At 46.4% G+C, this 25,827-nt stretch overlaps 19 non-coding genes and 2 pseudogenes across 19 annotated transcripts; 7 read left to right on the plus strand and 14 right to left on the minus strand.

Moving 5' to 3' along the window:
* Nucleotides 1-104: 104 nt before the first annotated feature.
* LOC135009603 (U1 spliceosomal RNA) lies at nt 105-267 on the plus strand. The gene has a single exon (XR_010209137.1). It is a non-coding gene; the product is annotated as a U1 spliceosomal RNA (small nuclear RNA).
* Nucleotides 268-941: 674 nt separating this feature from the next.
* Nucleotides 942-1,105, plus strand: LOC135009497 (U1 spliceosomal RNA). Its single transcript, XR_010209038.1, has one exon. It is a non-coding gene; the product is annotated as a U1 spliceosomal RNA (small nuclear RNA).
* A 152-nt stretch (nt 1,106-1,257) lies between these two features.
* LOC135009604 (U1 spliceosomal RNA) lies at nt 1,258-1,420 on the plus strand. Its single transcript, XR_010209138.1, has one exon. It is a non-coding gene; the product is annotated as a U1 spliceosomal RNA (small nuclear RNA).
* Nucleotides 1,421-13,299: 11,879 nt separating this feature from the next.
* Nucleotides 13,300-13,463, plus strand: LOC135009519 (U1 spliceosomal RNA). The gene has a single exon (XR_010209061.1). It is a non-coding gene; the product is annotated as a U1 spliceosomal RNA (small nuclear RNA).
* Nucleotides 13,464-13,615: 152 nt separating this feature from the next.
* On the plus strand, nt 13,616-13,778 carry LOC135009595 (U1 spliceosomal RNA). Its single transcript, XR_010209133.1, has one exon. It is a non-coding gene; the product is annotated as a U1 spliceosomal RNA (small nuclear RNA).
* A 674-nt stretch (nt 13,779-14,452) lies between these two features.
* On the plus strand, nt 14,453-14,616 carry LOC135009498 (U1 spliceosomal RNA). Its single transcript, XR_010209039.1, has one exon. It is a non-coding gene; the product is annotated as a U1 spliceosomal RNA (small nuclear RNA).
* Nucleotides 14,617-14,768: 152 nt separating this feature from the next.
* On the plus strand, nt 14,769-14,931 carry LOC135009606 (U1 spliceosomal RNA). The gene has a single exon (XR_010209140.1). It is a non-coding gene; the product is annotated as a U1 spliceosomal RNA (small nuclear RNA).
* Nucleotides 14,932-15,759: 828 nt separating this feature from the next.
* LOC135009568 (U1 spliceosomal RNA) lies at nt 15,760-15,922 on the minus strand. The gene has a single exon (XR_010209107.1). It is a non-coding gene; the product is annotated as a U1 spliceosomal RNA (small nuclear RNA).
* Nucleotides 15,923-16,074: 152 nt separating this feature from the next.
* On the minus strand, nt 16,075-16,238 carry LOC135009502 (U1 spliceosomal RNA). Its single transcript, XR_010209043.1, has one exon. It is a non-coding gene; the product is annotated as a U1 spliceosomal RNA (small nuclear RNA).
* Nucleotides 16,239-16,912: 674 nt separating this feature from the next.
* Nucleotides 16,913-17,075, minus strand: LOC135009577 (U1 spliceosomal RNA). The gene has a single exon (XR_010209116.1). It is a non-coding gene; the product is annotated as a U1 spliceosomal RNA (small nuclear RNA).
* Nucleotides 17,076-17,227: 152 nt separating this feature from the next.
* LOC135009458 (U1 spliceosomal RNA) lies at nt 17,228-17,391 on the minus strand. The gene has a single exon (XR_010209000.1). It is a non-coding gene; the product is annotated as a U1 spliceosomal RNA (small nuclear RNA).
* A 685-nt stretch (nt 17,392-18,076) lies between these two features.
* On the minus strand, nt 18,077-18,228 carry LOC135009695 (U1 spliceosomal RNA; annotated as a pseudogene).
* A 152-nt stretch (nt 18,229-18,380) lies between these two features.
* On the minus strand, nt 18,381-18,544 carry LOC135009532 (U1 spliceosomal RNA). Its single transcript, XR_010209073.1, has one exon. It is a non-coding gene; the product is annotated as a U1 spliceosomal RNA (small nuclear RNA).
* A 674-nt stretch (nt 18,545-19,218) lies between these two features.
* LOC135009569 (U1 spliceosomal RNA) lies at nt 19,219-19,381 on the minus strand. The gene has a single exon (XR_010209108.1). It is a non-coding gene; the product is annotated as a U1 spliceosomal RNA (small nuclear RNA).
* A 152-nt stretch (nt 19,382-19,533) lies between these two features.
* LOC135009640 (U1 spliceosomal RNA) lies at nt 19,534-19,697 on the minus strand. Its single transcript, XR_010209168.1, has one exon. It is a non-coding gene; the product is annotated as a U1 spliceosomal RNA (small nuclear RNA).
* Nucleotides 19,698-20,371: 674 nt separating this feature from the next.
* LOC135009581 (U1 spliceosomal RNA) lies at nt 20,372-20,534 on the minus strand. Its single transcript, XR_010209120.1, has one exon. It is a non-coding gene; the product is annotated as a U1 spliceosomal RNA (small nuclear RNA).
* Nucleotides 20,535-20,686: 152 nt separating this feature from the next.
* Nucleotides 20,687-20,850, minus strand: LOC135009839 (U1 spliceosomal RNA). The gene has a single exon (XR_010209336.1). It is a non-coding gene; the product is annotated as a U1 spliceosomal RNA (small nuclear RNA).
* Nucleotides 20,851-21,524: 674 nt separating this feature from the next.
* On the minus strand, nt 21,525-21,687 carry LOC135009591 (U1 spliceosomal RNA). Its single transcript, XR_010209130.1, has one exon. It is a non-coding gene; the product is annotated as a U1 spliceosomal RNA (small nuclear RNA).
* Nucleotides 21,688-21,839: 152 nt separating this feature from the next.
* On the minus strand, nt 21,840-22,003 carry LOC135009653 (U1 spliceosomal RNA). Its single transcript, XR_010209180.1, has one exon. It is a non-coding gene; the product is annotated as a U1 spliceosomal RNA (small nuclear RNA).
* Nucleotides 22,004-24,722: 2,719 nt separating this feature from the next.
* On the minus strand, nt 24,723-24,886 carry LOC135009616 (U1 spliceosomal RNA). Its single transcript, XR_010209150.1, has one exon. It is a non-coding gene; the product is annotated as a U1 spliceosomal RNA (small nuclear RNA).
* Nucleotides 24,887-25,577: 691 nt separating this feature from the next.
* Nucleotides 25,578-25,719, minus strand: LOC135009631 (U1 spliceosomal RNA; annotated as a pseudogene).
* Nucleotides 25,720-25,827: the final 108 nt, after the last annotated feature.

Raw genomic sequence — 25,827 nt, forward strand, 5'->3', positions numbered from 1 at the left:
CCTTGTTCTTCTTTCGAGAGTTCCCTTGTGCTGCCTCAGTTGGATCTCCTTCACTTTACAGGGGGGTACCCGAGCAGCGACCCTCCCCAGCTCTAGCCCAACTCCTACTTACCTGCCAGGTGAGATACTATGATCATGAAGGTGCTTCTCCCAGGGCAAGGCTCACCCATTGTACTCTGGGTGTGCTGCTCCTGCGATTTCCCCAAATGTGGGAAACTTGACTGCATAATTTGTGTTTCCCCTGGTCGGCTCTCGTATAATTCAGATCTCTTTGTCTCAGGTCTCTCTCCAGCCTAGTTTGCTGTCTGTTTCCACTTCTCTTTTCTTCAGCCACTCCCTTCTATACCCTTGTGCACTATCCTGACTTCTCCTCCCGTCTGCTTACTTTGTGCCTTCCAATGCACAATGCAAACTACAGGTAGTGCTGCAGGGCCCACACCCTTTTACTTGCCTTACAGAGCAGCTCTGGAGCTGTTACAGTGCCCAGCTGCTGCAAGAAATCAGCTTGAATGCTTCAGGGGATGGGGCATGGCCAACATGAGCCCCACACCAAAGGAGGGTGGAGGTGTTTAATGCGAACTAGGGGTCATCCAAGCACCGCAAAAGGCCGCCATGCCCTGCACGCCCCTTTTCTCTTTTCATATGCAGATGAGGGTTGAAGCCAACTTTGACCCACTGCTTGGATGACATCACCGTATGCAAATCCGTCTTCTGCAGAACTTCCCCCAGGAATGCTTGCACTAGTTGTTGCATTTGGTTTGTTGTTTGGGGGTGCTTCAGTATTAGGCAGCCTTCTGCCCTCCCATGTTCATCTGAAAATATGTGTTCTCCCTGCAGTTGTTGTCCCAAGATGAGAGTTCCCTTGTGCTGCCTCAGTTGAATCTCCTTTACTTGACAGAGATGTGCATGAGCAGCGGCCCTCCCCAGCCCTATTCCAAATCATACTTATTTTGCATAGGAGATACCATGGTCATGAAGATTTTTCTCCCAGGGTGAGGTTCATTCATTGCATTTTGGGTATGCTGACCCCTGTGATTTCCCCAAATGTGGGAAACTTGACTGCATTATTTGTGGTAGTGGGAGACTGTGTTTGTGCTTTCCTCTGGTCAGCTCTGGTAAAAGTCAAATTTCTTTGTCTCAGATTTTCCTTTAGCCTTGTTCTTCTTTCGAGAGTTCCCTTGTGCTGCCTCAGTTGGATCTCCTTCACTTTACAGGGGGGTACCCGAGCAGCGACCCTCCCCAGCTCTAGCCCAACTCCTACTTACCTGCCAGGTGAGATACTATGATCATGAAGGTGCTTCTCCCAGGGCAAGGCTCACCCATTGTACTCTGGGTGTGCTGCTCCTGCGATTTCCCCAAATGTGGGAAACTTGACTGCATAATTTGTGTTTCCCCTGGTCGGCTCTCGTATAATTCAGATCTCTTTGTCTCAGGTCTCTCTCCAGCCTAGTTTGCTGTCTGTTTCCACTTCTCTTTTCTTCAGCCGCTCCCTTCTATACCCTTGTGCACTATCCTGACTTCTCCTCCCGTCTGCTTACTTTGTGCCTTCCAATGCACAATGCAAACTACAGGTAGTGCTGCAGGGCCCACACCCTTTTACTTGCCTTACAGAGCAGCTCTGGAGCTGTTACAGTGCCCAGCTGCTGCAAGAAATCAGCTTGAATGCTTCAGGGGATGGGGCATGGCCAACATGAGCCCCACACCAAAGGAAGGTGGAGGTGTTTAATGCGAACTAGGGGTCATCCAAGTGTCAAAGTCAAAAATATTACATAGAGAGACCATATAAACTGCACACATATAAGTCGCTATACTTGCAAATATGCGCAGCGAGCACAGCAATATATGGAAACACACGCATTTGCTCGGACATGGCACAGAGATGGATTCGGCACTTGTTTCATACAGTACATGGTTATAATAATGAACAGCACCAGACATCATGGAGATTTAGAATTGGCTAATGAATTAATGTCATGGATGTGTATCATTCGAACCGAACCAGATAAACACATCATGTTTGGTATTGAAGCAAGCAGAATGAGGTGTGGGTTAGTTTGAGGCCTGTTGTGTTGTAGTGGGACATTGCAGCGGATAGATATGATTATATGTATAAAAGCTAAGATCATATTGTTAGAACAATGGATGCTCAAGACAACCTTTTACTAAGTTTTCAGGGCTGAACCTGATTAGCATATACAAAGGAGAAAGAAAGACCCCTCCCCCAGGTACTGGTCAAACAGGAAGGTAGTGGTCAGGTGTGGCCTCAGAGAACAGATGTAATGTAGCTACACTCACAGACACACACACAGCTACCTGGCACCAAGCAGCATGGCGGCTGAATCCCCAGGACATCTTCCAAACTAAAGGCTAAGTATTGAACTTCACATGGCTAGATAAGGAAACAGACAGATTGCTTTCTGGTTTTAAATATGTTATTGTAACTTGGTTGTGTGATTGTTGGGTGTTTGTGGATACTCCGTGAAGTCCGTGATGAATTGGAACAGTATACAATCTGTAGCATAGTATTTGTGGTATTTGTTTGCCTATGGAGATTTAAAATAGATTGTGCTGGTTAGTTATAATATATATCCTGTTAATCATAAATACCACCATGCAGTTACGTTTGTGTTAATTACATTGTGATCTGGTCTTGTGATGAATATGCTCTGGTTATTGAGATACTGAAGTTGTTTGGGATGTGAAATTATGAGATGGTTCTAGGAAGTTGGATTACATTGTGAAAGGTGATTTAGATGGTTTGGAATTGTAAAATCAGAACATATGCATTGTTTTGAGGCTTGGACATTTTGGAATAAAGTGCCATGTGTTTGGACCTGCAAATCTAAAATGGCTGCTGCTGGATGTCTTCCCCTCCCCCTTTCAGCCATGTGGTGTGGTCTTTGGAATCAAGTGGAGGTTTCTCAAAATGGAGTCTAGCTTCCATCCCATGCTGTATTCAGCATTGACTAACTGCGCAGCGATTGTCTCTCACATGTGTAGTTTTATCTGCAACCATGTTGTCTCTTATTTAATGTTATCATGAGCCATTTCTCTCTATCTCTCTCTTCTTCTCTTCCCCTTCCATTTTCCCATAAATAGTAATTGTATTGTATTGTATTTCTAGTGTAGCTATTTTGGTTAGGAAGTCTTTGTTATATTGTAGTGTATCATTTGTACTGTTATCCCCTTTTTACCAGTATATTAGATATAATACAGTTAATAGGCTTTGGACCCTAAACCAGTATCTGTGTATTTTCTATAGTGTTAAGTGTTCACTTGAGCGTCGGTGACGCTCAAGCAGCTTTGTAGTTAGTCAGGTTACACAAGGTTGCACTTACACCCTGTATCCACATTAAGGTATTCTGTGTATTTCATTGTTAAAAGGTTTAGACATAAAGGTATAGCGTTGTGAGCGTCTGCGCTGCTGGTGATCTCCTCGTGGTCTCGAGCGTCTGCTACGCCATAGCGAATCATTACGTTAGTCAACAGCCAATAACGTGTCCTGTGATCTCTGGGCCGTGAGCGAACGTGACGCTTGAGCGTCTCGCCTACGGCTGAGCGATCGTTACGCAACTAGTGTACCCTTACGGTACTTCTTAAGTAAACAGCGTACAGTGTTCTTAGACCTCATAAAGGGTTGTTTATACGACAAAAGTATTTAGTATTGTCAATTGGGGGCCGTCCAGTCCTTCACATATCTGCACTAGGTAGATCAGCAGACATTATCCATCAGCAAAGGGCGGGATCATATTCCTTGCAGTGCTGATTGGATAAGCGTCTGTTTCGCTTAGTAAAGGGTGCTGAGGGAATCCGGGACCGGAGGTAAGAACAGTACGCTATTGTCTTTGAAAATCTGGTTTTTATTTCAATTTGGTGCCAACTACACACTCAGGCCTAGAATAACTTTAGGAGTTTTGAATGATGACTTTCTTTGTGACAAGAGGCCGCATGGTCTGTCCACCATTTTGTGTGACCCTCATGGAGGTGGAAGGGGGAGGAGCAGCGGCCATTTTGGGAAGGTCACATTTTTTTTTTTTCTGAGCGGCTGGTTTTCAGTTGACTCAGGAAACAATCAGCCATCCACTGTCAAAAAGAAATCATCATTTAATGAGTTTTTTTTTAATGCATTTATTTAATCTATATCATAGTCAATCATAGGTAATAGTGATTGGTACTTATATGTAATATCTATATGCGTGTGCTTACATCAATGTATGTTATTAGATTAAATTTAGAATTGCATTTTCATCTGTGTAAGTTTCACATCTCACCTTCCTGTTTGCCATTTGCATTGATAACGTGCTGAGAAAAAACAAGCACACAGCATAGAAGATACTGTGTGGTGTTTGGTAAGCGTTTATATAGTGAAATATCGCTTATAGTAAGGCGATACAGAAGCCACAAGACAATAGCACACATTTGTTCAGTTTCCAAAATTTAGTTTAAATACCTTACTTTACTGTAACGCCTCTGGGGAGAGCTATCAGACTACGGGAAATGATTTTTCTGATCAGAAAACTATAAGAATGATAGTGGGTTGAAAACGGTATGAGTGTATTGAATCCCGCTTTGTGGACTTTGTGATCTATGTGATAAAACGGTATTGAATTCCGCTTTGTGGACTTTGTGATCTGTGTGATCTATGTGGAACGTGATGAGCACGATCTGAGTGAAAACGTGCAACAGAGTGTGATAAAGTTTTCGTTGTATTACGCTCTGGCTGTTTTGGAGCACAGTAGGGAGACTCCAATGATCCTACCATTTATGGGCAACAAGTGTCTATAAGTGGTACGATTGGACCGCACGGTTGTATGTGTGACCAATAACGCAACGTGATATGAGGTCGTATATCCATGCGTAAATCTTGCCCTCATACGTGTTGTAGGGAGCACATGCAAGCGTGATTTGTGTAAAGAAAAAGGAAGGGAATTTTCTCAGGAAAATCTCTAGAGATAGGGCCTGCAACGGCTACACGTGTCTGCTAGAAGGCGGAACGGGGATACCCGGAGCAGAAGAAGTTCAGTGGAAGAGCTTTAAGGATTTCCAACGAAGTTCTGTGTTTGGTGCATTTTAGGAAGTTTTTCTGTGTTTAAAAAGGTCAACAATGGCAGCCAAGTGCACAACACAGAGACGGTCGGAGGTCAGGATTCAGACTCCAGAGGCTTGCAGACCCCGAGGGTCTGCTCGGTTAGTAATGTGGGGGAAATATGGTCCCCACACTGAGACCTTTTGTGATGAATGGACACGAATGACTGCGGGGGATAAGGCACCATTTCCCGGGATAGGTAGTTTTGACTTAGAGGTGTTGCATAATTTAAGGCAAAGGATCAGTCTCATAAAATCCTGGAAACAACGAGTTAAACATGATGATTGTTTGCAGTTATGGCAACAGGAAAGTGAAATGCAAAGAAATGTAACTTACATATCTAACTTTCATCTTGAGAGGAGAGACATGGCATTGAAGAGGATTATGGTTGCAGAGAAATGGCACAATGTTGTACGATAAAAATGCACTTAGTAACTGTATTAAGAATGAAAGTGTTAAATGTAATAATGTTTATGAAAATTAAAGTGTAAAAATTACAAATGTTAACCTGTGCAAGTCGCACCCCATGTTAAACTTCCCTCAGGATTACCAACAAGAAAGTGAGCCCAGAACGATGTCGGCACCTCTTAAAGAAGCCATCCTACAAGACATCCAGGTGGACGCGACCAAATTGGTAAAGGCAATAATCAAACCCCCTAACGGAGGGTCAGGTGAGGTCGTGTCCACAGGTACGTACAATGTTTTATATCACGCACAAACAAATGTACCCCATATTGTAAGACCAAAACAAGGTGATGTGATTGAGTTTAGTCCTGTCAGGGTGATCACAGTCCCCAATGGGAAGACTGATGATCAGGGAACCATTCCCGTCAAGGACAGTGCAATGCGCCATCCCTGGTCCCGGACAGAATTGAGATCAATCATGTCTGATTACCCAGATCCTAGGAAAGATCTAACTGTATGATCAAAGATTCACAGAAGGCATACCAACTCCCTAGACAACGACATAATCATGGTATCCAAGGAATCAGGTAGGTACAGGGAAAGCGGTTGATGGTGATGAGCATCCAAGCGTTTGAGGAGGCATCAAATCAACCAAAACCCCAGGCCATTGGCACATGGAGGAACTTAAGGATTTGTGATCTGTGCAAAAGAGAAGGGCATTATGTCAGTAACTGCAACAGCCAGTGGCGGAACTGTGGGAGGCAGTGGAGTCGGCTGCCGCCGGGCTCCTGACCTCAAGGGGGCACCTGTCCTCCATTGCCTCCCACTGCCCGACAATCAATCGCCGCTCTGCCAAATGTGGATGGAGGATCGGTGTCAGTGTCGTGACACGGCTGCAGCAGCTGCCTCCTCGTATCCACAGAGACGAGCTGGCAGCTGGCTGCAGCTAGGGGGAGCTCCAGCGCACAGCTGATCACAGGCACTTCCAGAAGAGCTGGCCGTCTATAGCTCTCTCTTCCTCCATCCTGCTGCTAGCCGAAGGTAGGCACTGGCACCACCTGCCTCATGCTGCTGCACTGTGTATGTGTGGTGTGTGTGGTGTATGTGTGTGTATGGGGTTGATTACTGGGGGTATCTTTAATAAATATTGGCAACACTGACTGTTTATGTGTGTTGATAATTTTAAGGGAGGTGTGTGTGTGTCTGTGTGTTTTAACGAAAGTTGTGTGTTTAAGTGAAAAAGACGTGTGTGTGTGTGTGTGTGTGTGTGTGTGTGTGTGTGTAATTAAATGAGGCGTGGTGTGTGTAATTGTGTGTAAGTGTGTGTGTGTAATTGTGTGTGTAATTAAATGAGGTGTGTGTGTGTAATTGTGTGTGTGTGTGTGTGTGTGTGTGTGTGTGTAATTGTGTGTGTAATTAAATGAGGCGTGGTGTGTGTGTGTGTGTAATTGTGTGTGTAGTTGAAAGAGGCATGTGTGTGTCTGTTTAATTGAAAGAGGCATGTGTGTGTAATTGTGGGTGTGTAACTGTGTTTGTGTGTAATTGAAATAGGCGTGTGTGTATGTAAGTGAAAGGCATGTGAGTGTGTAAGTGAAAGGCATGTGAGTGTGTGTGTGTAATTGAATGAGGCGTGGTATGTGTGTGTGTGTGTAATTGTGTGTGTGTAATTGAAAGAGGCATGGGTGTGTCTGTTTAAGTGAAAGAGGCATGTGTGTGTGTAATTGTGTGTGTGTGTGTGTGTAATTGAAAAAGGCGTGTGTGTGTGTAATTGTGTGTGTGTAATTGAAAGATGCATATGTGTGTAAGTGAAAGAGGCATGTGAGTGTGGGTTTACGTGAGAGGCATGTAAGTGTGTGTAAGTAAAAGACATGCATGTGTGTGTAAGTGAAAGATGCGTGTGTGTAAGTGAAAGGCGTGTGTGTGTAAGTGAAAGATGCATGTGTGTGTGTGTGTAATTGAAAGAGGCATGTGTGTGTCTGTTTAATTGAAAGAGGTTTGTGTAAGTGAAAGAGGTATGTGTATCTATGGGATCAGTACTAAATGCCGCCGGCCGGAATCCCGGCGGTCGAAATACCGACGCCGGAATCCCGACCACACAATCCCGACAGGGGTGGCGAGCGGAACGCAGCCCCTTGCGGGCTCGCTACGCTCGGCACACTATTATATTCTCCCTCTATGGGTGTCGTGGACATCCACGAAGGGAGAGTATGTCGGGATTGTGGCGGTTGGGATTCCGGCGTCGGTATTTCGACCGCCGGGATTCCGGCCGGCGGCATCTTGACCGCATCCCGTATCTATACTACTATTGTGAAAGTACTATTGTGAGTACGCTGCTACTGTTCACCCCAAGTACCAGATATCTACATATGGTGTGTGTGTGTGTATATATATATATATATATATATATATATATATATATAAAAGTGCCGGCACTCTCTCCTCCTCCAGTTAATGCCCAGGTGCCTCCTAACAGGTTTGTGGGACCTTGTAGCTAAATCAATGAAGTGGCACTCACGGGACTTGATTGATAAAAATAAGACTCAGGACACGGCGGTCTCAGCTGAAAGATCTTTCATCTGAGACCGCCGTGTCCTGAGTCTTATTTTTATCAATCAAGTCCCGTGAGTGCCACTTCTTCATTTTATTTTTATATATATATATATATATATATATATATATATTCCTATATGTATAGGGGGGGGCACCAGCATTTTATCATGCCTCCGGGCGACTGGGGCGAACTTACGCCACTGGCAACAGCCCACATAAAATCAGACCCCCTAGACATGAAAATGAGCAAAAGTTATGACACACCAAATTACAAGCAGGGATCACATAGGAAGAATTTTGAGCCACACCCATGATAGGTAGTCAAGAAAGGTGATCATACGACTGATGGTAAGCCTGAGGTAATGGTTAATAAATTGGGAGGTCATTCACTGAAGACACAGGAATGACCAGGTGAAACGTTGTAAATGTATCTGTGAAATGTTTTTTTTTTCTCTCTCTCTCTATCCCCATCTCTGACGAGTATTGGTAAGAATTCACACATTGCATATCCACTTGGTCCTTGCAGAAGTCTACCAAACCCCAGCATGACCTCCGCCACAATGTATTTCTGGCCAGATACAGACAGTGGAGTAATGCAGGTGCTGGTGGGGAGGGACTGCTCAAGGAGACCATTAGACACGTAGATATGACAGCCTGATAATCTGACAATGTTTTTCTAATGCTAACAATGTTTTCTTAATGTTGACAATGTTTTAAAAATGCTTTGTTTCTCTTTTCCTATTGATGGTTAATGTCGAGTTATGTAATATATATATGCATATGAATTGTTCTCTATCTCTTGTTTTTTTTTTTTTTTTTTTCCTCTCTCTTCTCACTCATGTTTTCATGGTTTAAAGATGGTATGTCACCCCTCAGTTGGACCAATGGTAATGCCAGATTTTTTCTCCTTACAGAAAGATCGCCGGTTAGGAAGGAATATTGCATCACCAGAATGTTCGTTTGGAAGACTGAGAGATAGCACCTTTGAGAGGACAGCAGAACAAGAAGAACAACAAGACGAGAGAACTTATTATCGTAACAAGTTCTCTCCCCCTCAAACTGATTTCTTATACCCCCTTTACAAATTTCTTCTTTTCTCCTCCTGTAAGATGGACTTGCCCCAAGAGACTGTGATATGGATTTTCCTGTTGACCATGATGTTGACCAGAGCAGTCTGTTTCGGTGAGAGTACCAGTGAGGTCGAGAAAGGATCCAGAAAGGTCCTGATGACTGAGACGGAGGTGTAAATTTCCAATAGCAACCCAATCACCAAGCAAAGGCGAGTACCGGGCACGATCTAACAACCATGTTATTTGTAAACAATTGTGAAGGATTGTTAGTTCAAAAAGAAAACTGTATCTGTAGGCTCTGTGACAATGGTTGAGGATGGATGCATAAAGAAATGCCAATCCAGTTTTAATATCCATATGGACCGGCATCCATTGAGTGACTATCACTCCTTAGTGGGTAGTGTGTTAAATAAAACAGATTGTTGGGTATGCTCTCAAGTACCTCAGGGTCATAGTAAATCAGGGCTAGTACCATTTCCTTTAACGGTAGGGGAGGTACTTGAGCTAAAGGGTGGGAGACCGGTGGACAGGAGGTTTAATATCTCCAGCCCTCCTAGTTTGAAGCTCCACCAATACCATGTGGATAGGTCCCTATTATGTTTTAACATCTCCAATCCCCGAAAGCCGGGAAATTGGGAAGTGTCATGGAGCAACCAAACCATGACCTTTTCGCATAGAGCAGATAGAATGCCTACAGATACAGAGCTTGTACGCCACATAGCCAGTAGAGGAAAATCTTTCCGGTATAGGTATACCTTAGGAAATAGGATTACGAGAGTTGGAGAAGTATCACCAGGATACTGTGCACATATCGTACAAACTGATACGTGTACTAAACAGATGGGAGAGTTAGGGTTAGGAGAGTTCACATGGAAAATGTGTAACATGGTAATGACATATTCCGTCCCATATGTTCTCCCCGATGATGCATATTTCATATGCGGGAGAAAGGCGTATGAGCGGCTTGCCCCAAACTCTGAAGGATTGTGTTGTATTGGAAAAGTACTACCTGAGGTAATGAGTCTAAGGAGTGAGGAAACTGTAATTAACCTGGATTTGGTATATGACCCAATGATAGAAACCATGATGTGATGAAAATGCGATTATACGGTCCGTTTCTTTCACCTGTTTTTCTGCTTTTCTCCAAGATACAAAGACCCCTTGGACGAGGAAGTTAACGAGACGCTATACAGACAACAGACAAGAACCAAAGATGAAGTTTTGACGACCTATGATATGGACACTTGATGAACTTTGCCATGGATCCCCAGTTTCCCTAGTATTTTAAACTCACGCTAGCCCAACATTTTTTGTAAATCTGATGGCACTGACAAAGCTATTTGCTCATGCCCAAAGAGCAATACAGCGCAAAGAAGACGACTCTCAACAGATACCGAACAAAACTTCAACAACAGATGTACATTTCCCTGACATAGAATATCATTGCATTTTCCATAAGTGTTCTTTATCTTCATCTCTACAACCCTCAGGTAATGACACACATAGTCGATAGGGAATACAGGCACAGATATCAGCAACCACATACCTCCCCCATTCATGTATCATCAACTAAAATGTGCTCCCCCATTTTGTTACAACCACAGCCGAAATGAGCTCGGTAAAGTTTGACAGCCCATCCACAGACCCTTAGTACGGGATAAGAAGGAATTCAAATGTATACTTCGCAATACCTCGAAGCTTGATGTACAACACGTACGGCACGATGATACATGACCCCCCAAACATGGATTCATACACACATGCTTCTGCTATCTCACTAGGTCATACCCTCTTCACACCTTCTCCTCTCTCCTCCCTTACCCAACCATGGAAATGTATTAACCCCTGACATATATTTTTCTCTTTTTGAAATGTTTTAGGAAGTGGCAGTTATTGGTGACTGCCAAAGGGTGGACTGTCAAAGTCAAAAATATTACATAGAGAGACCATATAAACTGCACACATATAAGTCGCTATACTTGCAAATATGCGCAGCGAGCACAGCAATATATGGAAACACACGCATTTGCTCGGACATGGCACAGAGATGGATTCGGCACTTGTTTCATACAGTACATGGTTATAATAATGAACAGCACCAGACATCATGGAGATTTAGAATTGGCTAATGAATTAATGTCATGGATGTGTATCATTCGAACCGAACCAGATAAACACATCATGTTTGGTATTGAAGCAAGCAGAATGAGGTGTGGGTTAGTTTGAGGCCTGTTGTGTTGTTGTGGGACATTGCAGCGGATAGATATGATTATATGTATAAAAGCTAAGATCATATTGTTAGAACAATGGATGCTCAAGACAACCTTTTACTAAGTTTTCAGGGCTGAACCTGATTAGCATATACAAAGGAGAAAGAAAGACCCCTCCCCCAGGTACTGGTCAAACAGGAAGGTAGTGGTCAGGTGTGGCCTCAGAGAACAGATGTAATGTAGCTACACTCACAGACACACACACAGCTACCTGGCACCAAGCAGCATGGCGGCTGAATCCCCAGGACATCTTCCAAACTAAAGGCTAAGTATTGAACTTCACATGGCTAGATAAGGAAACAGACAGATTGCTTTCTGGTTTTAAATAGGATATTGTAACTTGGTTGTGTGATTGTTGGGTGTTTGTGGATACTCTGTGAAGTCCGTGATGAATTGGAACAGTATACAATCTGTAGCATAGTATTTGTGGTATTTGTTTGCCTATGGAGATTTAAAATAGATTGTGCTGGTTAGTTATAATATATATCCTGTTAATCATAAATACCACCATGCAGTTACGTTTGTGTTAATTACATTGTGATCTGGTCTTGTGATGAATATGCTCTGGTTATTGAGATACTGAAGTTGTTTGGGATGTGAAATTATGAGATGGTTCTAGGAAGTTGGATTACATTGTGAAAGGTGATTTAGATGGTTTGGAATTGTAAAATCAGAACATATGCATTGTTTTGAGGCTTGGACATTTTGGAATAAAGTGCCATGTGTTTGGACCTGCAAATCTAAAATGGCTGCTGCTGGATGTCTTCCCCTCCCCCTTTCAGCCATGTGGTGTTGTCTTTGGAATCAAGTGGAGGTTTCTCAAAATGGAGTCTAGCTTCCATCCCATGCTGTATTCAGCATTGACTAACTGCGCAGCGATTGTCTCTCACATGTGTAGTTTTATCTGCAACCATGTTGTCTCTTATTTAATGTTATCATGAGCCATTTCTCTCTATCTCTCTCTTCTTCTCTTCCCCTTCCATTTTCCCATAAATAGTAATTGTATTGTATTGTATTTCTAGTGTAGCTATTTTGGTTAGGAAGTCTTTGTTATATTGTAGTGTATCATTTGTACTGTTATCCCCTTTTTACCAGTATATTAGATATAATACAGTTAATAGGCTTTGGACCCTAAACCAGTATCTGTGTATTTTCTATAGTGTTAAGTGTTCACTTGAGCGTCGGTGACGCTCAAGCAGCTTTGTAGTTAGTCAGGTTACACAAGGTTGCACTTACACCCTGTATCCACATTAAGGTATTCTGTGTATTTCATTGTTAAAAGGTTTAGACATAAAGGTATAGCGTTGTGAGCGTCTGCGCTGCTGGTGATCTCCTCGTGGTCTCGAGCGTCTGCTACGCCATAGCGAATCATTACGTTAGTCAACAGCCAATAACGTGTCCTGTGATCTCTGGGCCGTGAGCGAACGTGACGCTTGAGCGTCTCGCCTACGGCTGAGCGATCGTTACGCAACTAGTGTACCCTTACGGTACTTCTTAAGTAAACAGCGTACAGTGTTCTTAGACCTCATAAAGGGTTGTTTATACGACAAAAGTATTTAGTATTGTCACAAGCACCGCAAAAAGCCGCCATGCCCTGCACGCCCCTTTTCTCTTTTCATATGCAGATGAGGGTTGAAGCCAACTTTGACCCACTGCTTGGATGACATCACCGTATGCAAATCCGTCTTCTGCAGAACTTCCCCCAGGAATGCTTGCACTAGTTGTTGCATTTGGTTTGTTGTTTGGGGGTGCTTCAGTATTAGGCAGCCTTCTGCCCTCCCATGTTCATCTGAAAATATGTGTTCTCCGTGCAGTTGTTGTCCCCAGATGAGAGTTCCCTTGTGCTGCCTCAGTTGAATCTCCTTAACTTGACAGAGATGTGCCTGAGCAGCGGCCCACCCCAGCTCTATCCCAAATCATACTTATTTTGCATAGGACATACCATGGTCATGAAGATTATTCTCCCAGGGTGAGGTTCATTCATTGCATTCTGGGTATGCTGACCCCTGTGATTTCCCCAAATGTGGGAAACTCGACTGCTTTATTTGTGGTAGTGGGGGACTGTGTTTGTGTTTTCCTCTGGTCAGCTCTGGTAAAAGTCAGATTTCTTTGTTTCAGATCTTCCTCTAGCCTTGTTCTTCTTTTGAGAGTTCCCTTGTGCTGCCTCAGTTGGATCTCCTTCACTTGACAGGGGGGTGCCCGAGCAGAGACCCTCCCCAGCTCTAGCCCAACTCCTACTTACCTGCCAGGTGAGATACTATGATCATGATGGTGCTTCTCCCAGGGCAAGGCTCACCCATTGCACTCTGGGTGTGCTGCCCCTGCGATTTCCCCAAATGTGGGAAACTTGACTGCATAATTTGTGTTTCCCCTGGTCGGCTCTCGTATAATTCAGATCTCTTTGTCTCAGGTCTCTCTCCAGCCTAGTTTGCTGTCTGTTTCCACTTCTCTTTTCTTCAGCCGCTCCCTTCTATAACCTTGTGCACTATCCTGACTTCTCCTCCCGTCTGCTTACTTTGTGCCTTCCAATGCACAATGCAAACTACAGGTAGTGCTGCAGGGCCCACACCCTTTTACTTGCCTTACAGAGCAGCTCTGGAGCTGTTACAGTGCCCAGCTGCTGCAAGAAATCTGCTTGAATGCTTCAGGGGATGGGGCATGGCCAACATGAGCCCCACACCAAAAGAGGGTGGAGGTGTTTAATGCGAACTAGGGGTCATCCAAGCACCGCAAAAGGCCGCCATGCCCTGCACGCCCCTTTTCTCTTTTCATATGCAGACGAGGGTTGAAGCCAACTTTGACCCACTGCTTGGATGACATCACCATATGCAAATCCATCTGCGGCAGGCCTTCCCCCAGGAATGCTTGCACTAGTTGTTGCATTTGGTTTGTTGTTTGGGGGTGCTTCAGTATTAGGCAGCCTTCTGCCCTCCCATGTTCATCTGAAAATATATGTTCTCCCTGCAGTTGTTGTCCCCAGATGAGAGTTCCCTTGTGTTGCCTCAGTTAAATCTCCTTTACTTGACAGAGATGTGCATGAGCAGCGGCCCTCCCCAGCCCTATTCCAAATCATACTTATTTTGCATAGGAGATACCATGGTCATGAAGATTTTTCTCCCAGGGTGAGGTTTATTCATTGCATTTTGGGTATACTGACCCCTGTGATTTCCCCAAATGTGGGAAACTTGACTGCATTATTTGTGGTAGTGGGAGGCTGTGTTTGTGATTTCTTCTGGTCAGCTCTGGTAAAAGTCAGATTTCTTTGTCTCAGATTTTCCTTTAGCCTTGTTCTTCTTTCGAGAGTTCCCTTGTGCTGCCTCAGTTGGATCTCCTTCACTTTACAGGGGGGTACCCGAGCAGCGACCCTCCCCAGCTCTAGCCCAACTCCTACTTACCTGCCAGGTGAGATACTATGATCATGAAGGTGCTTCTCCCAGGGCAAGGCTCACCCATTGTACTCTGGGTGTGCTGCTCCTGCGATTTCCCCAAATGTGGGAAACTTGACTGCATAATTTGTGTTTCCCCTGGTCGGCTCTCGTATAATTCAGATCTCTTTGTCTCAGGTCTCTCTCCAGCCTAGTTTGCTGTCTGTTTCCACTTCTCTTTTCTTCAGCCGCTCCCTTCTATACCCTTGTGCACTATCCTGACTTCTCCTCCCGTCTGCTTACTTTGTGCCTTCCAATGCACAATGCAAACTACAGGTAGTGCTGCAGGGCCCACACCCTTTTACTTGCCTTACAGAGCAGCTCTGGAGCTGTTACAGTGGCCAGCTGCTGCAAGAAATCAGCTTGAATGCTTCAGGGGCTGGGGCATAGCCAACATGAGCCCCACACCGAAGGAGGGTGGAGGTGTTTAATGCAAACTAGGGGTCAGTCAAGCGCCGCAAAAGGCCACCATGCCCTGCACGCCCCTTTTCTGTTTTTATATGCAGACGAGGGTTGAAGCCACCTTTGACCCACTGCTTGGATGACATCACCATATGCAAATCCATCTGCGGCAGGCCTTCCCCCAGGAATGCTTGCACTAGTTGTTGCATTTGGTTTGTTGTTTGGGGGTGCTTCAGTATTAGGCAGCCTTCTGCTCCACCCTCCTTTGGTGTGGGGCTCATGTTGGCCATGTCCCATCCCCTGAAGCATTCAAGCAGATTTCTTGCAGCAGCTGGGCACTGTAACAGCTCCAGAGACGCTCTGTAAGGCAAGTAAAAGGGTGTGGGCCCTGCAGCACTACCTGTAGTTTGCATTGTGCATTGGAAGGCACAAAGTAAGCAGACGGGAGGAGAAGTCAGGATAGTGCACAAGGGTATAGAAGGGAGCGGCTGAAGAAAAGAGAAGTGGAAACAGACAGCAAACTAGGCTGGAGAGAGATCTGAGACAAAGAGATCTGAATTATACGAGAGCCGACCAGGGGAAACACAAATTATGCAGTCAAGTTTCCCACATTTGGGGAAATCGCAGGGGCAGCACACCCAGAGTGCAATGGGTGAGCCTTGCCCTGGGAGAAGCACCTTCATGATCATAGTATCTCACCTGGCAGGTAAGTAGGAGTTGGGCTAGAGCTAGGGAGGGTCGCTGCTCGGGCACCCCCCTGTTAAGTGAAGGAGATCCAACTGAGGCAGCACAAGGGAACTCTCGAAAGAAGAACAAGGCTAAAGGAAAATCTGAAACAAAGAAATCTGACTTTTACCAGAGCTGACCAGAAGAAATCACAAACACAGCCTCCCACTACCACAAATAATGCAGTCGAGTTTCCCACATTTGGGGAAATCACAGGGGTCAGCATACCCAAAATGCAATGAATGAACCTCACCCTGGGAGAAAAATCTTCATGACCATGGTATCTCCTATGCAAAATAAGTATGATTTGGAAGAGGGCTGGGGAGGGCCGCTGCTCATGCACATCTCTGTCAAGTAAAGGAGATTCAACTGAGGCAGCACAAGGGAACTCTCATCTTGGGACAACAACTGCAGGGAGAACATATATTTTCAGATGAACATGGGAGGGCAGAAGGCTGCCTAATACTGAAGCACCCCCAAACAACAAACCAAATGCAACAACTAGTGCAAGCATTCCTGGGGGAAGGCCTGCCGCAGATGGATTTGCATATGGTGATGTCATCCAAGCAGTTGGTCAAAGTTGGCTTCAACCCTCGTCTGCATATGAAAAGAGAAAAGGGGCGTGCAGGGCATGGTGGCCTTTTGCGGCGCTTGGCTGACCCCTAGTTTGCATTAAACACCTCCACCCTCCTTTGGTGTGGGGCTCATGTTGGCTATGCCCCAGCCCCTGAAGCATTCAAGCTGAATTCTTGCAGCAGCTGGGCACTGTAACAGCTCCAGAGCTGCTCTGTAAGGCAAGTAAAAGGGTGTGGGCCCTGCAGCACTACCTGTAGTTCGCATTGTGCGTTGGAAGGCACAAAGTAAGCAGACAGGAGGAGAAGTCAGGATAGTGCGCAAGGGCATAGAAGGGAGCGGCTCAAGAAAAGAGAAGTGGAAACAGACAGCAAACTAGGCTGGAGAGAGACCTGAGACAAAGAGATCTGAATTATACGAGAGCCGACCAGGGGAAACACAAATTATGCAGTCAAGTTTCCCACATTTGGGGAAATCGCAGGAGCAGCACACCCAGAGTGCAATGGGTGAGCCTTGCCCTGGGAGAAGCACCTTCATGATCATAGTATCTCACCTGGCAGGTAAGTAGGAGTTGGGCTAGAGCTGGGGAGGGTCGCTGCTCGGGTACCCCCCTGTAAAGTGAAGGAGATCCAACTGAGGCAGCACAAGGGAACTCTCGAAAGAAGAACAAGGCTAGAGGAAAATCTGAGACAAAGAAATCTGACTTTTACCAGAGCTGACCAGAGGAAAGCACAAACACAGTCCCCCACTACCACAAATAATGCAGTCAAGTTTCCCACATTTGGGGAAATCACAGAGGTCAGCATACCCAAAATGCAATGAATGAACCTCACCCTGGGAGAACAATCTTCATGACCATGGTATCTCCTATGCAAAATAAGTATGATTTGGAATAGGGCTGGGAAGGGCCGCTGCTCATGCACATCTCTGTCAAGTAAAGGAGATTCAACTGAGGCAGCACAAGGGAACTCTCATCTGGGGACAACAACTGCAGGGAGAACACATATTTTCAGATGAACATGGGAGGGCAGAAGGCTGCCTAATACTGAAGCACCCCCAAACAACAAACCAAATGCAACAACTAGTGCAAGCATTCCTGGGGGAAGTTCTGCAGAAGATGGATTTGCATACGGTGATGTCATCCAAGCAGTGGGTCAAAGTTGGCTTCAACCCTCATCTGCATATGAAAAGAGAAAAGGGGCGTGCAGGGCATGGCGGCCTTTTGCGGTGCTTGGATGACCCCTAGTTCGCATTAAACACCTCCACCCTCCTTCGGTGTGGGGCTCATGTTGGCTATGCCCCAGCCCCTGAAGCATTCAAGCTGATTTCTTGCAGCAGCTGGGCACTGTAACAGCTCCAGAGCTGCTCTGTAAGGCAAGTAAAAGGGTGTGGGCCCTGCAGCACTACCTGTAGTTTGCATTGTGCATTGGAAGGCACAAAGTAAGCAGATGGGAGGAGAAGTCAGGATAGTGCACAAGGGTATAGAAGGGAGCGGCTGAAGAAAAGAGAAGTGGAAACAGACAGCAAACTAGGCTGGAGAGAGACCTGAGACAAAGAGATCTGAATTATACGTGAGCCGACCAGGGGAAACACAAATTATGCAGTCAAGATTCCCACATTTGGGGAAATCGCAGGAGCATCACACCCAGAGTACAATGGGTGAGCCTTGCCCTGGGAGAAGCACCTTCATGATCATAGTATCTCACCTGGCAGGTAAGTAGGAGTTGGGCTAGAGCTGGGGAGGGTCGCTGCTCGGGTACCCCCCTGTAAAGTGAAGGAGATCCAACTGAGGCAGCACAAGGGAACTCTCGAAAGAAGAACAAGGCTAAAGGAAAATCTGAGACAAAGAAATCTGACTTTTACCAGAGCTGACCAGAGGAAAGCACAAACACAGTCTCCCACTACCACAAATAATGCAGTCAAGTTTCCGACATTTGGGGAAATCACAGGGGTCAGCATACCCAAAATGCAATGAATGAACCTCACCCTGGGAGAAAAATCTTCATGACCATGGTATCTCCTATGCAAAATAAGTATGATTTGGAATAGGGCTGGGGAGGGCCGCTGCTCATGCACATCTCTGTCAAGTAAAGGAGATTCAACTGAGGCAGCACAAGGGAACTCTCATCTTGGGACAACAACTGCAGGGAGAACATATATTTTCAGATGAACATGGGAGGGCAGAAGGCTGCCTAATACTGAAGCACCCCCAAACAACAAACCAAATGCAACAACTAGTGCAAGCATTCCTGGGGGAAGGCCTGCCGCAGATGGATTTGCATATGGTGATGTCATCCAAGCAGTGGGTCAAAGTTGGCTTCAACCCTCGTCTGCATATGAAAAGAGAAAAGGGGCGTGCAGGGCATGGCGGCCTTTTGCGGCGCTTGGCTGACCCCTAGTTTGCATTAAACACCTCCACCCTCCTTTGGTGTGGGGCTCATGTTGGCTATGCCCCAGCCCCTGAAGCATTCAAGCTGATTTCTTGCAGCAGCTGGGCACTGTAACAGCTCCAGAGCTGCTCTGTAAGGCAAGTAAAAGGGTGTGGGCCCTGCAGCACTACCTGTAGTTCGCATTGTGCATTGGAAGGCACAAAGTAAGCAGACGGGAGGAGAAGTCAGGATAGTGCACAAGGGTATAGAAGGGAGCGGCTGAAGAAAAGAGAAGTGGAAACAGACAGCAAACTAGGCTGGAGAGAGACCTGAGACAAAGAGATCTGAATTATACGAGAGCCGACCAGGGGAAACACAAATTATGCAGTCAAGTTTCCCACATTTGGGGAAATCGCAGGGGCAGCACACCCAGAGTGCAATGGGTGAGCCTTGCCCTGGGAGAAGCACCTTCATGATCATAGTATCTCACCTGGCAGGTAAGTAGGAGTTGGGCTAGAGCTGGGGAGGGTCGCTGCTCGGGTTCCCCCCTGTGAAGTGAAGGAGATCCAACTGAGGCAGCACCAGGGAACTCTCGAAAGAAGAACAAGGCTAGAGGAAGATCTGAGACAAAGAAATCTGACTTTTACCAGAGCTGACCAGAGGAAAGCACAAACACAGTCCCCCACTACCACAAATAATGCAGTCGAGTTTCCCACATTTGGGAAAATCACAGGGGTCAGCATACCCAGAATGCAATGAATGAACCTCACCCTGGGAGAACAATCTTCATGACCATGGTATCTCCTATGCAAAATAAGTATGATTTGGGATAGGGCTGGTGAGGGCCGCTGCTCAGGCACATCTCTGTCAAGCAAAGGAGATTCAACTGAGGCAGCACAAGGGAACTCTCATCTGGGGACAACAACTGCAGGGAGACCACATCTTTTCAGATGAACATGGGAGGGCGGAAGGCTGCCTAATACTGAAGCACCATCAAATATCAAACCATATGCAACAACTAGTACAAGCACTCCTGGGGGAAGGTCTGCAGCAGACGGATTTGCATATGGTGATGTTATCCAAGCAGTGGGCCAAAGTTGACTGGAACCCTCATCTGCATATGAAAAGAGAAAAGGGGCATGCAGGGCATGGCGGCCTTTTGCAGTGCTTGGATGACCCCTAGTTCGCATTAAACACCCCCACCCTCCTTTGGTGTGGGGCTCATGTTGGCCATGCCCCATCCCCTGAAGCATTCAAGCTGATTTCTTGCAGCAGCTGGGCACTGTAACAGCTCCAGAGCTGCTCTGTAAGGCAAGTAAAAGGGTGTGGGCCCTGAAGCACTACCTGTAGTTTGCATTGTGCATTGGAAGGCACAAAGTAAGCAGACGGGAGGAGAAGTCAGGATAGTGCACAAGGGTATAGAAGGGAGCGGCTGAAGAAAAGAGAAGTGGAAACAGACAGCAAACTAGGCTGGAGAGAGACCTGAGACAAAGAGATCTGAATTATACGAGAGCCGACCAAGGGAAACACAAATTATGCAGTCAAGTTTCCCACATTTGGGGAAATCGCAGGGGCAGCACACCCAGAGTGCAATGGGTGAGCCTTTCCCTGGGAGAAGCACCTTCATGATCATAGTATCTCACCTGGCAGGTAAGTAGGAGTTGGGCTAGAGCTGGGGAGGGTCGCTGCTCGGGTACCCCCCTGTAAAGTGAAGGAGATCCAACTGAGGCAGCACAAGGGAACTCTCGAAAGAAGAACAAGGCTAGAGGAAAATCTGAGACAAAGAAATCTGACTTTTACCAGAGCTGACCAGAGGAAAGCACAAACACAGTCCCCCACTACCACAAATAATGCAGTCAAGTTTCCCACATTTGGGGAAATCACAGGGGTCAGCATACCCAAAATGCAATGAATGAACCTCACCCTGGGAGAACAATCTTCATGACCATGGTATCTCCTATGCAAAATAAGTATGATTTGGAATAGGGCTGGGGAGGGCCGCTGCTCATGCACATCTCTGTCAAGTAAAGGAGATTCAACTGAGGCAGCACAAGGGAACTCTCATCTGGGGACAACAACTGCAGGGAGAACACATATTTTCAGATGAACATGGGAGGGCAGAAGGCTGCCTAATACTGAAGCACCCCCAAACAACAAACCAAATGCAACAACTAGTGCAAGCATTCCTGGGGGAAGTTCTGCAGAAGACGGATTTGCATACGGTGATGTCATCCAAGCAGTGGGTCAAAGTTGGCTTCAACCCTCATCTGCATATGAAAAGAGAAAATGGGCGTGCAGGGCATGGCGGCCTTTTGCGGTGCTTGGATGACCCCTAGTTCGCATTAAACACCTCCACCCTCCTTTGGTGTGGGGCTCATGTTGGCCATGCCCCATCCCCTGAAGCATTCAAGCTGATTTCTTGCAGCAGCTGGGCACTGTAACAGCTCCAGAGCTGCTCTGTAAGGCAAGTAAAAGGGTGTGGGCCCTGCATCACTTCCTGTAGTTTGCATTGTGCATTGGAAGGCACAAAGTAAGCAGACTGGAGGAGAAGTCAGGATAGTGCACAAGGGTATAGAAGGGAGCGGCTGAAGAAAAGAGAAGTGGAAACAGACAGCAAACTAGGCTGGAGATAGACCTGAGACAAAGAGATCTGAATTATACGAGAGCCGACCAGGGGAAACACAAATTATGCAGTCAAGTTTCCCACTTTTGGGGAAATCGCAGAGGCAGCACACCCAGAGTGCAATGGGTGAGCCTTGCCCTGGGAGAAACACCTTCATGATCATAGTATCTCACCTGGCAGGTAAGTAGGAGTTGGGCTAGAGCTGGGGAGGGTCGCTGCTCGGGTTCCCCCCTGTGAAGTGAAGGAGATCCAACTGAGGCAGCACCAGGGAACTCTCGAAAGAAGAACAAGGCTAGAGGAAGATCTGAGACAAAGAAATCTGACTTTTACCAGAGCTGACCAGAGGAAAGCACAAACACAGTCCCCCACTACCACAAATAATGCAGTCGAGTTTCCCACATTTGGGAAAATCACAGGGGTCAGCATACCCAGAATGCAATGAATGAACCTCACCCTGGGAGAACAATCTTCATGACCATGGTATCTCCTATGCAAAATAAGTATGATTTGGGATAGGGCTGGTGAGGGCCGCTGCTCAGGCACATCTCTGTCAAGTAAAGGAGATTCAACTGAGGCAGCACAAGGGAACTCTCATCTGGGGACAACAACTGCAGGGAGACCACATCTTTTCAGATGAACATGGGAGGGCGGAAGGCTGCCTAATACTGAAGCACCATCAAATATCAAACCATATGCAACAACTAGTACAAGCACTCTTGGGGGAAGGTCTGCAGCAGACGGATTTGCATATGGTGATGTTATCCAAGCAGTGGGCCAAAGTTGACTGGAACCCTCATCTGCATATGAAAAGAGAAAAGGGGCATGCAGGGCATGGCGGCCTTTTGCAGTGCTTGGATGACCCCTAGTTCGCATTAAACACCCCCACCCTCCTTTGGTGTGGGGCTCATGTTGGCCATGCCCCATCCCCTGAAGCATTCAAGCTGATTTCTTGCAGCAGCTGGGCACTGTAACAGCTCCAGAGCTGTTCTGTAAGGCAAGTAAAAGAGTGTGGGCCCTGCAGCACCACCTGTTGTTCGCATTGTGCGTTGGAAGGCACAAATTAAGCAGACGGGAGGAGAAGTCAGGATAGTGCGCAAGGGCATTCTTTTCTCTTAGTCAGGGGGCAAGGCTTCAAAATGGGGTCTGCAACGGAGGAGACACAGGGGGCGTGGTCACAGCAGCTTTTCTCTACAGTCTGCACCAGCAGGAGCCTACACCATTTTTTATGATCACGCTGAACTGCAGTGCGACTGCAATTACAGCATGGTCAAGAAGGGAGGCGTCATGCTGGGTGGCCATGCCCTGTCACTGTGCAGGAGCCAGCACCGCTCACACACTAGTCCCCGGGTGCAGCCCCCAACCCCCGGGACTCCCGGAGCAACAAAATGTAGATTCAGGCCACCAGGCCACGCCCCTACCTATGAAACCATGCCTCCTTTTTACCATTGCGCTGTTTATCTGCGCGCACTGCATTACAATCTCCCTCGCCACCTCTCTGGGTCTCACCAGTGATAGTGACACCTCTGCCATGCTTGTAGCAGCTGGTCCTAAGATCTACGCCTCAAGCCCTGAGTGTTTGCCCTTGTGACTTGTTGATCATCATAGCGAAGCAGATGCTTACAGAAAACTGCAGGGGCTTAGACTGAAAATAAAAAAATTGATGGGTATAAGGTAGAGAGGAGCGGGTTCGGTTCTCCGAGAACCGAATTCCCCACGAACTCCACGTGGTTAACACTGGTCCGAGGCAGGCTCGGTTGTTCCCGCCTGACTCGGAAAACCTGAACAAGGGAAAATGTCATCATCCCGCTGTCGGATTCTCGCGAGATTCGGATTCCATATAAAGAGCTGCGCGTTGCTGCCATTTTTACTCGTGCATTGAAGAGAGAGCGGAGAGGACGTGGCTATGTTCTCTCAGTGGAAATCTCAATATCAGTGCTCAGTATCAGTGGTTACTTATTGCTGCTCAGTAATACTAGTAGTGTGTCTCTCCTGCTCAGTGTCAGTTCTCAGTAGTATCCTCATCAGTGCTCAGTATCACTGCTCATTGTCTTGTGCTGCATTGTGGTGCTCAGCATACTACAGTACATTACTAATAGTCCAGTGCTGCATCTTGCTGCTCAGTGTCAGTTCTAGTATCCTCATCAGTGCTCACTATCACTGCTCATTGCATTGTGGTGTTCTGTATACTACAGTAACATAGTAATATAGTATATATAGAGGAGCGGGTTCGGTTCTCCGAGAACCGAATTCCCGACGAACTCCACGTGGTTTACACTGGTCCGAGGCAGGCTCGGTTGTTCCCGCCTGACTCGGAAAACCTGAACAAGGGAAAATGTCATCATCCCGCTGTCGGATTCTCGCGAGATTCGGATTCCATATAAAGAGCTGCGCGTTGCCGCCATTTTTACTCGTGCATTGAAGAGAGAGCGGAGAGGACGTGGCTATGTTCTCTCAGTGGAAATCTCCATATCAGTGCTCAGTATCAGTGGTTACTTATTGCTGCTCAGTAATACTAGTAGTGTGTCTCTCCTGCTCAGTGTCAGTTCTCAGTAGTATCCTCATCAGTGCTCAGTATCACTGCTCATTGTCTTGTGCTGCATTGTGGTGCTCAGCATACTACAGTACATTACTAATAGTCCAGTGCTGCATCTTGCTGCTCAGTGTCAGTTTTAGTATCCTCATCAGTGCTCACTATCACTGCTCATTACATTGTGGTGTTCTGTATACTACAGTAACATAGTAATATAGTAACATATAGTAACATAGTTTTTGAGGTTGAATAGAGGCAAATTGCCCATCGTGTTCAACCTGTTTTAAGTTGTGATGATTCTACATACTTGCTGAATAATGTTTTATGACTAGTTAGCTACTATAACTCATGTTACCCCCGGATTAACCATGTTGATATTTTAAGTATTATAACCTTGGATAGCTTTTTCATTCAGAAATGTATCCATTCCTTTTTTAAATCCAATTACAGAGTCCGCCATTACCACCTTCCCTGGCAGGGAATTCCACATCCTGATTGCCCTAACAGTGAAGATCATAGTATCTCACCTGGCAGGTAAGTAGGAGTTGGGCTAGAGCTGTGGAGGATTGCTGCTCGGGCACCCCCTGTCAAGTGAAGGAGATCCAACTGAGGCAGCACAAGGGAACTCTCGAAAGAAGAACAAGGCTAGAGGAAGATCTGAGACAAAGAAATCTGACTTTTACCAGAGCTGACCAGAGGAAAGCACAAACACAGTCCCCCACTACCACAAATAATGCAGTCGAGTTTCCCACATTTGGGGAAATCACAGGGGTCAGCATACCCAGAATGCAATGAATGAACCTCACCCTGGGAGAACAATCTTCATGACCATGGTATCTCCTATGCAAAATAAGTATGATTTGGGATAGGGCTGGGGAGGGCCGCTGCTCAGGCACATCTCTGTCAAGTAAAGGAGATTCAACTGAGGCAGCACAAGGGAACTCTCATCTGGGGACAACAACTGCAGGGAGAACACATATTTTCAGATGAACATGGGAGGGCAGAAGGCTGCCTAATACTGAAGCACCCCCAAAAAACAAACCAAATGCAACTACTAGTGCAAGCATTCCTTGGGGAAGGCCTGCAGCAGATGGATTTGCATATGGTGATGTCATCCAAGCAGTGGGTCAAAGTTGGCTTCAACCCTCGTCTGCATATGAAAATAAAAAAGGGGTGTGCAGGGCATGGCGGCCTTTTGCGGCGCTTGGATGACCCCTAGTTCGCATTAAACACCTCCACCCTCCTTCGGTGTGGGGCTCATGTTGGCTATGCCCAAGCCCCTGAAGCATTCAAGCTGATTTCTTGCAGCAGCTGGGCACTGTAACAGCTCCAGAGCTGCTCTGTAAAGCAAGTAAAAGGGTGTGGGCCCTGCAGCACTACCTGTATTTTGCATTGTGCGTTGGAAGGCACAAAGTAAGCAGACGGGGAAGTCAGGATAGTGCACAAGGGCATAGAAGGGAGCGGCTCAAGAAAAGAGAAGTGGAAACAGGCAGCAAACTAGGCTGGAGAGGGACCTGAGACAAAGAGATCTAAATTATATGAGAGCCGACCAGGGGAAACACAAATTATGCAGTCAAGTGTCCCACATTTGGGGAAATCGCAGGAGCAGCACACCCAGAGTGCAATGGGTGAGCCTTGCCCTGGGAGAAGCACCTTCATGATCATAGTATCTCACCTGGCAGGTAAGTAGGAGTTGGGCTAGAGCTGGGGAGGGTTGCTGCTCGGGTACCCCCCTGTCAAGTGAAGGAGATCCAACTGAGGCAGCACAAGGGAACTCTCGAAAGAAGAACAAGGCTAG

The sequence above is a fragment of the Pseudophryne corroboree genome, unplaced genomic scaffold, assembly GCF_028390025.1.
Source record: "Pseudophryne corroboree isolate aPseCor3 unplaced genomic scaffold, aPseCor3.hap2 scaffold_227, whole genome shotgun sequence".
Lineage (NCBI taxonomy): Eukaryota > Metazoa > Chordata > Amphibia > Anura > Myobatrachidae > Pseudophryne > Pseudophryne corroboree.